Genomic DNA, 10,000 nt, shown 5'->3' on the forward strand with positions numbered 1-10,000 from the left:
CCATGTGCGCTGGACACTGGGTGTGCAACACGCTGCCAGACGAATCGCCGTTTTGTTGAGGTCAGATGGCATGGCCCTCTTGGCCCTGATGAAAGGGGTTTGGTTGTTAACCTGAGGAGTAGTTAATTTTAGAGACACAAACTAAGGAGGACAGAGAATGTGTGTGTGTGTGCAAGTGTGCAAGTGTGTGTGTGTGTGTGTGTGTGTGTGTGTGTGTGTGTGTGTGTGTGTGTGTGTGTGTGTGTGTGTGTGTGTGTGTGTGTGTGTGTGTGTGTGTGTGTCGTGCACAGGGCCGTAGCAGCATATTGTGGGCCCTATGTACAATCAGCTCCAGTGGACCCACACAGACATTTATTTTCATAAACCGGACTCTGTGTGGGCCCCCTATATACAGCATATGGGGCCCTGACTCAGTCACATGTAACCACCCTGAACAACACCCCTGCATATGGATGTGCATATTGGTGTTACTGTATGTTGCATTCATGCATTGGTGTAGGTGTGAGAGAAGAAGCCAGTGAATGGTATCACCAGCTGTTTTTTATCATATGTTTATATGTTGGTATCACCAGATGTTGCACACTCTCCGTCATCTCACGACTGACCATTCAAAATATTGCTCATTGTCTTGTTTGAGGGATGCAACTGTTTTCCCATCTCTTTTTTGAAATCATAAAAATAATTGTAATGTTTTGGACCCTGACCAGTTTTGGGAGACTGTAGCAATGCAGTGGGTCGAGACTCTACAGGTTTTAAAAGGGTGTGCAACGTGTGCAGTGCATTGGCCTGAAAACACTCTGCATGTATTCTGATGAATCACCATACTACACCATACAGTTAATACAAAGGTTTGAAACCAATACAAAAACACAGCATGCATATACAGACACACACACCCGCATGCACACACACACACACACACACTCTCTCATACATAAATGCAGACATTTCAGCAGAAGCACATGAATCCCTTGTAGAAAGAGCATGAGAAAAGAAACAGAGAGAGAGAGAGAGAGAGAGAGAGAGAGAGAGAGAGAGAGAGAGAGAGAGAGAGAGAGAGAGAGAGAGAGAGAGAGAGTTGAACGCACCATCTAGCTGCGGCTGTCAGTCGCAGCCTCCCCCGTCCCCTGCCCCCATCCAGTGTGCATTCCTAAGATGGATGCTTTCTCGCACACATTCATCCGCTGGCGCCCCGGTGCTTTATTATCTAATTTTGACAGGCAGCCCCGCCCACCGTGCCGATGCGTCGCTCCCGACGAATACCTCAGGGACGCGCCGGGCACAGCCTCCGCTGAACCCAATCGCAAAGTGCTAAACGTGTGCTGCGGATGGAATGCTAATTTACTGTACCGGGGGAGGCAGGGAGAGCAGGCTGAAAGACCTCTTGTCATTGCTGAGGCTCAAGTACAGCCTCCATCCCTGGCTGGCGCATGGAAGTTTTTCCATTTTTATTTTCTCAAGTCGATAAAACATGCGGGGTATAGGGCAAGTCGTTGCAGGTTCAAGGTTTATGGTCACTGATTTGAAAATATATATGGTTTTGTGAATATTTTTGGTGTGTGAATGATATGTTTGATTGAAATGAGTTGCAGAATCAAGAATGTTCTGACAGGTTGACTCTTTGTCTCTGGGTAGTCTGAGGACTGATGATGCACAGCTTAGCTATCACACGGTAAACTGAAATGTTGGCAAAAAAACAAGATTAAAATTGTGTAAAATGGGCTTGTTGTCAGACATACAAAACATGTCTGGAGGAGCTCAGTAACAGTTGAAACAGTATGCAGTCACTTCAGGAACTTGTATTCTACATGCATTATGAAATCAGAATGTGCCAGAATAAGAAATCAGAATATACCATTGAGTAGTACTAGCATGACAATCTATAGTAGATTAACATGAAAGTATAGTATGGCCCCACACAGGGCCGCTGACAGCTTTTGCTGGGCTCGGGACAAAACCATCTGAAAAGGCCCCCACCTCAATACCTACAATGTGATGGGGTCCCAATTCTGGGCCCCTCCATTCCCTGGGCCCGAGACAATTGACCGCTTTGTCCCCCCCTGCCAGTGGGCCTGGCCCCACACCCTGCTAAGGGTTGGCATTCAATGCTGTTAAAGCGGTTTAACTGCACGCAAGCCATGCAGTACAGCCGTGTCATCACCTTGGTAAGCTTCACAAAGTTGGAACACAAACTAAAAACGAAAGACACTAAAAAATATACACACTCATAGATAGATCATTGTGGATGAGTTTTTGCATCCTTTTGTATCTCATGTGGACCAGTGCTAGACCAACTCACCAGGCCAAAGCAATTATTGATGCTAGGCAGGCTTGTCCAGTTTACCAGTTGAGTACCACTTGGTCAGTGATTGATGCTTGAGTCAACCAGCATCTCCCATTGCAATGTGGACCAAGGAATATTTGTCAAAAATTGTATGTTGAATTGTGCATAGCATATTTTGTATGAAGTTAAATTTCATTTATGCGCTGAATATGTTTTCCAAATCTGACTCGACTGTTGGCTGTATTTCGCATCCCTACACTGTGGGGCACGTGGTTTCTGTTCTGGTCTTGGTCTCCAGATGCCTCTTGGAGTGTCTTATGAAGATAAGACCACAGTGGTCCCTGAACTCTGCCCATAGATGATCTTCCCTTCACTTGTCCAAGTGCAATTCACACATACTGCTATTCCGACATCCGACCTGCCATAGGGTTAGGTTTAGGTTTAGGTTTAGGTTTACCGCACGAATACACCTGCCGCGACCTGAGCAAGGTAAGCGACGGAAGTAATTGACTTTGTATTGGGTCGCGCGAAAAAAGCAATTCGGGCGACTAGAGGCGATTTGTGCAACGAGAGTGACAGTTTGTAGTTGAACTCCTGCCAATATTATGCAAATCAACTATGACGCGGTAGAACGACAGCCGCCACAGCCAATGGGAACGTTGGAATGCTTGCATTCTGCTTTTAACGGACATACTGTAGTCGCTTCAATCGTTCGTATCCCTCATGTTGCACCGAAGCGATTCTCTGTCGCTTGAATCTCGTCGCGGCCGGTGTATTCACCCGGTAAGGGTAACTGCATGCACTCTCCCTAAACTGCTAAAAGCTGAGCAACGTAGCTCAAACCACAGAAATGGCAGATTTCGGTGGGAAACGTGCCGGTATTCAGACAATAGGCATCAATGTCGGAATAGCGCCATGTCTGAATAGCGCCGCGTAACCATTCACTCCTTACATCCTCTCCAGCGGCTTCTCACTATAACCCCCTCATTCTAGAACTCCTCAATCTGCCCTTCATTTCATTTATTTGATTAGGACAATGCACATTAATCAATACACCAGTTTAAAAAAACATCAATATAAATATGCCAGAGTTAGCATAGTTGCTAAATTCCATCCATTGTCCCAATGCAGAATAAAGCAAATAACAATGAAGCAAACAATACAGCAGACAGACATTTTAACACATCACAAACAAATAAGGGTTTGTACAATGAGAAATTATCAAATGTTTCAATAAATGAGGCTATTCTAAACATTTCCATCAGGGTTTTCAACATGGATTTTCAACATTTTTTTTTTTACAAAATGAATGTCTCGTGAGGCCAGTTTTACATCAGAGCGTGCTGTGGCAGCACCGAAAAGACGACGGTCTTTCTGCGGAGTCTCGGACGGTGTGTTCTACTCCGACTTTCACACTGACCATGTTGGCGTGCGCGGCCAGCCCGGTTCAAGATTATACAAACCCCAACTCCGATGAAGTTGGGACGTTTGGTAAACAGTGAATAAAATCAAAATGCTATCATTTTCAAAACATTCAATCTATTCATTAGATGGAGAATAGTGAAAAGACAACATATTAAGTGTTAAAACCGAGAAAAAATATTGTTTTGGGGGACATATGTACTCATTTCTAATTTGATAAATCCAACACGTCTCAAAAGAGTTGGGACGGGGATCATTGAAATTTAGTAAACATCCAAATAAGATAAAACAACAAAGAAGAACATTTCAAAATGAATTGTACTGACGGACAATATAGGCGTCCAGGTATAAGATCATCACAGAGAGGCTGAGTCACTCAGAATTAAAGATGCAAAGGGAATAATTACCATAGTTATTACATACATTTTTGAATTCCCTTTGATTTACCACGATTGAGTGTATATAAGACATATTTTTGTTAATAAAATCATTGTATAGGTTCATGACATCATGAAATATATATTGGCTGTAGTCTCACTCTAATTCCTGGAGTGCTAGAGTTATTGAAAATTGACCATATTAAGAATGCTTAATGCATGAAAATGATACAGGGGTTTAACATTCTCCTAAGCACCTGAGCTCACTTGAAATAGACCCAGAAGACATGGGAAACTGTCCTTTGCTTACAGAAGTCAGCAGAAGTTGTAGAAGTCCATTCTTTTTGACAATAATAGAGCATTGCACATCCTGTGCTACAGTGAAAATGGACCATCCAACTTGTGTTAGTGCTAGCTTCAAAAGTCAGCCTCCATGATGGCATGCGGATGCAGTAGTGCATTGGTTAAGATGTTCTCACTCATCTGTAGAGTTAAATACAGTGCTGAATGGTATAAATGGGTTTTAAACAGCATGAAAAGCCACTCATGCATTATATTTTGAAGGGAAATCTTCGATTACTGCCACATAGTAAGGTCAAATTGCATTCTCTACTATGTTTTAACAGTTTGGCTCCATCATAAGGACCAGCAGGTGATAAAATGGTGTTTTTTTGGTCAAGACCTGTCACACTGTAAGCACTACAGAAAGGAAAACATTGCAAAACATGACAAGGAATACACCCACCATTTAAGATGGTGAAATCATGTCCAAGATAGGAATTAACACTGTTTTTTATATAAAATCATCTCATCGGTTAATGTATTTAACTGTTAAGTGTTGTCTTTTGTTCTGTTTTTAGTCTTCCTCGACATTTGCTGCCATTTATTGTCCCCGTCCCAACTCTTTTGAGACGTGTTGGATTTATCAAATTAGAAATGAGTACATATGTCCCCCAAAACAATATTTTTTCTCGGTTTTAACACTTAATATGTTGTCTTTTCACTATTCTCCATCTAATGAATAGATTGAATGTTTTGAAAATGATAGCATTTTGATTTTATTCACTGTTTACCAAACGTCCCAACTTCATCGGAGTTGGGGTTTGTAATTAGTGTTGCACCGATATCGATATCTCAGTATCGGACGGGGCCCAGATACTTCACTAACATGGTGGTATCGGTATCGGCGAGTACCAACAAATAGGGCACCGATACCATTGACAGATGCTCGTATGACACTTGAACGTAGCCTTAAACTTAGTTATTTTATATCAGAGGTATTGTATTAAAGTATGAAAAGTTCTACTGGATTCACTTTGTACGGTATTAGTCTTTTTTTCCTGTTTCACAAAGGTAGGCAGCAGCCTGACAATGCCCTAGCAATGATGTTACATTCAAGTAGTATCCTATGCAGCTCTTCATATATATGCTGTATAACATTTCAAACAGAGTAGCATCGGTATGGTATCGGAATCAGCCGATACAGCACAGTCGGGTATAGGGGGCAAAAAAATGGTATCGTGCAAAACTAATTTTAATGGCTCTCTACGTAGGATTGGTAATTCAGAAAACATTGTTTTCCTACTGTTATTTTTGAATTGTGCATGCGCTGCATTTCAAGTTCTGCTTCCCGGCCTGTAGGATCAAGCGCGGACTCCATGCAAGTGGAGCAACCCCATGCAAGTAGGCTACCTACCCGATGTCCAGGCCTGGACTGGGGGATAAATAGGGCCCGGGCAATTTTGGATTTAAGGGGGCCCCCTCATTATTATTAGTGCCGGAGAACTTACTCACCGGTGGGCCCCGCACCCTCTTGGACCCCTATTTTCAGTCATGTGTAAAAAAAAAAAAAAATGGGGGCCCACAAGGGTGCAGGGCCCACCGGGAGATGCCCGCCAAGCCAGATGGCCAGTCCAGCCCTGCCGATGTCAGTCGCACACGTCATCTGCCACCAACTGGCGGAAGCTGATATTCCGAAGGCATATCGATTGGGATTGAGCAGTTGTAAAAGCTTACGTGTTGAACCGGCGACATGATAGGATAAATAACAGTGCGATTCAGCCAGCAATTGGCTCTTGATGCCGGATAGGTGGGATATGTGCAAGCACACTCCATATTGGCATAATGAAATGCCCCTGTTCATTGCTAGGGCCGTAACCAGACATTTTCAAATACTGAGGTCAAATACTGCATGTTGCATACTGTACATTTAGAATGCTTTAAACACTTACCCATACCTGTCAACCATCCCTAATTTCCCGGGAAACTCCTTCCCGGGAAATTTCTTCTCGATTTGACATTTTTCCTGGAAATATCCCTGATTTTTCACATTATCAAAAAACACAGTCGGTCCAGTAATTATACCCACGGCCCTGTCCGACGAGCCACACCCCCTCTTGAAGAGAGAGACAGAGGGTCTTGCTTATCAAGCTACCTGCCAGAAGATTGTATGCCAGATGCCACCAAGAACTGAAGTTCCTTGAAAATACGAGCTGTCACCCTCGAGCTCCGTAGCGCTTGTGCGCCCACTCTATTCCTCAGAAACCGTCACTTCATGCAACGCACAAAAACAGCCTCGGAACAGCGTATCATGCGATTAACCTAATCACAACCTGTACCAGCACGAAGTTTTGCACGAACAGACAACTTGTGCGACAAAAAAACAAGAAGAAACTCATTGCGCTCATTTCATTGCTTTGTTTTCATTGCATTGTTTCTCCACGCTGTAGGGATGTGAGGGATTTTAGACAGTAACTGTCTTTGCACGCGTGCTGTTGTGAAAAGTAGAGTAGAACGCACCATCCGATCCGTCTAGTCATTCCGGATTTTGGCTTGAAATACGGGGATTTTCCCTAATTTTTGGAGCTCAAAGTTGACAGGTATGCACTTAACGGTAAGTCAAACTCTTTCATTAGTCACTGCCTTGAGGATAAATCGGGGTGGTGTATACAGACTGAATTTATCATTTTTGATCATATATCGATTTTCTTCACAGATAAATTTTACATTACTGGAAAAAAATACAGAGGACATGACCTCTGTGTCCTCAATGGTAGTTACGGCCATGATTGCTATAGGACGCTTTCTGAACTGTTCCGTCTCCTCTTGTAAACAGTCTCTGCCTATAACCAATGTGTATCAATTTTTTTTCTGTAAAGCAACATTAAGGTTTAATTTTGTGCGTGTGGTTCTCTTTCAAACTTGTTGTGAAGCAATATGAATCTAAAGCTGTACCACATAGCAATTGTTGGTGGGTATCTACCTAACAAGCAAGCAGACTGTGTTAGCATATTGACATTTTCATATGGTGCAACACAAACATACAAAATATGTTGCTTTAGGTAAAGGTTTAGGTTTAGGTCAACATTTGAGATTTCACAATCATACTATGTATAACAGGCAGGGTATGTAATAACAGTGATAGGGTATCTCAAATGGTGTGAGATGTTGCACCATTTGACATGGCAAAAGTTTCAATCAAACTTAAGCCTGATGGAACCACCTGTGTGGTGCCGTTTCCTGTGACATGGTCTTCTGACACAAATTAACAAAATGACAAAATTATGTTCATTATGCCACTTGACAATTCAGGAAACACAATTAATTCATCAAATTACTGACAAAAACTGTGAAAATTATATTCCGATTCTTTTAGCCACTGTTAAAAAAAGACAAATGTAGAATTATGCCAAAGTAGACTGGTTCATAACATGTTATGTTGAGAATTTTACCTGTTTTGAACAGGTTGAAATTTGTAGTCTAATGTTTTTACCGTTACCTTACCTGACATTTTTTACCTTTATACCCTCATTATTCTATCAAAATTGATTAAATCAAGATAAATTGTCCTAGGTTTCTAAAAAGAAGTATTTAAGTATGTTGTGAGCAGGGTTGGACTGGAATGAAAAAGTAGACCGGGCATTTTCAGTCAAGACCGGTCCGCCAGGCAGGCAGAGTAGGCTTAGTAATCAATCACAAGGAATTTTGACCACAACATCAATATTTAAATCTGACTTGAAGAGGTTAGCTGCAGCTGCATGAGGACTGATACCACTGCACTTTGGGGAGAAACAGACCAAAATCATCAACTGTCCACCGGGCAATGCCCTGTATGCCTTATGGCCAATCCAATTTCAAATTTTCTACTAAAACAAATCATAGGAACACAAAAAAGTAGAGTCACGTCTTTCAACCAAGAGAGTATACAAAAAGTAAAACAATGTTCATACTAATAGTTAATGGGAGCAGGTCTGGCTTGTTTTTAGCCACTGTTTAAGGGTCATTTTGAAGGTGTTGATATTGTCACACAGGCTGATATGAGCTGTCAGTGTATTCCAGGACTGCGTTCCTCTAATGGACAACAGCATTTGGCTGGATTTAGTTCTACGTCATTTCACTTCACAGTCACCTTTTGACAGGGCTCTTGGAACGTCTTTGTGAAGTCTTGACCACGACAGTCTTCACAGCTGCACTCTGTATACAGTAGAAGTACAGTACTGCATATCAATATCATATATCACAGGCTCTTCAATTCTGTTGTAGGCCTATCTGCAGTTAGAGCTGGACATCTGGCTGTAAATAGGTGTATGCCCTTTATATTTATACATGTGTATTTAGCTCTGTAAAATTGCCGGACTGCTTCATTGGCCACATAACATTTGCATAATTCAACCTCATATAGGCCTATAAGAAATATGTGCATTAGTGAGCCTACATATGTATTGCTCTGTATTGCTCAAATCATGATATCTAACCTTTCACATCTACATCCCGCTTCCAAAAATTTGCTGTTTGTACTGCATAAGCTCCACATATTGTCCACCTCAATTTCTGTACTCTGCAACTCATGCATGCACTTCCTGATTAGATGCTGAATTGCATTTCATTACCTGCATTTGTCCTGACTCTTGTTTCATGACAATGATATGAATGAAGGAGAATTTAAGGATTTCCAATAAAATGTTGTCAAGATGGACTCATCTATCATCGCTCCATCAAACAATCTAAGTAATGGTATGGTGCAAAAACAATAGAACCACAAACAACTCTAGTCTTTAAAGGAGATATTTTCACAGTCAAATGTGAGGTACACGAGGTGTTATCTCTTTCTTCACTTTGCACTTTTCCCCACTTTTGTGAGATCTTGCTAAAAAAAATCAGATAACTCTTTTTTCCTCCTTTTTTTGTCAAACCACGGTGGTGCTCCAATGAATGTGGTGGTAATTTCATTCAGTCCCCCACGCATCCACCCCCCACCTCGTCATGCCGCCACCCTGCCACCCCCATCCTCACATGCGGACCGCATTTGGTCAAATTGCCTAAACCCAGAGCAGTTGTAATTTCTGGAGAGGCTGCCGAGTGGTGCTTTGAAGTACTGTTGTAAAAAAAGAAGAGAGATGGAGAGAGAGAGAGAGAGAGAGAGAGAGAGAGAGAGATATGGAGAGAGAGAGAAAGTGTGAGAGAGAGAGAGAATAGAGGGAGAGAGAAAGATGGGGGCAGAGAGAGAGAGGGAGATGGAGAGGGAAAAGGAAAGGGAGAGGGAGGAGAGAAAAAAGCGGGACAGCGTTGTCATTGGGTATGCGAGCAATCTGCGCCAGGCGAGGTGAGGGGGGAGGGCGGTGTTAAGTGCTCTCAGCGAGGAGTCGAGCCCTCCCCCGCCGATCCCAGTGACGTGCCCCGCACTCCGATTCCCTTTGAAGCAATTACCCTTTCACCTGTACAAGCTCATCAGAACGCACACACACACACAGACACAGACACAGACACACACACACACACACACACACACACACACACACACACACACACACACACACACACACACACACACACACACACACACACACACACACACACACACAAACGACAGGCATTATACAAAACAAAACAAAGGAAAAACAGGACACATATGTCATCT

Source organism: Engraulis encrasicolus, chromosome 16, assembly GCF_034702125.1.
Source record: "Engraulis encrasicolus isolate BLACKSEA-1 chromosome 16, IST_EnEncr_1.0, whole genome shotgun sequence".
Lineage (NCBI taxonomy): Eukaryota > Metazoa > Chordata > Actinopteri > Clupeiformes > Engraulidae > Engraulis > Engraulis encrasicolus.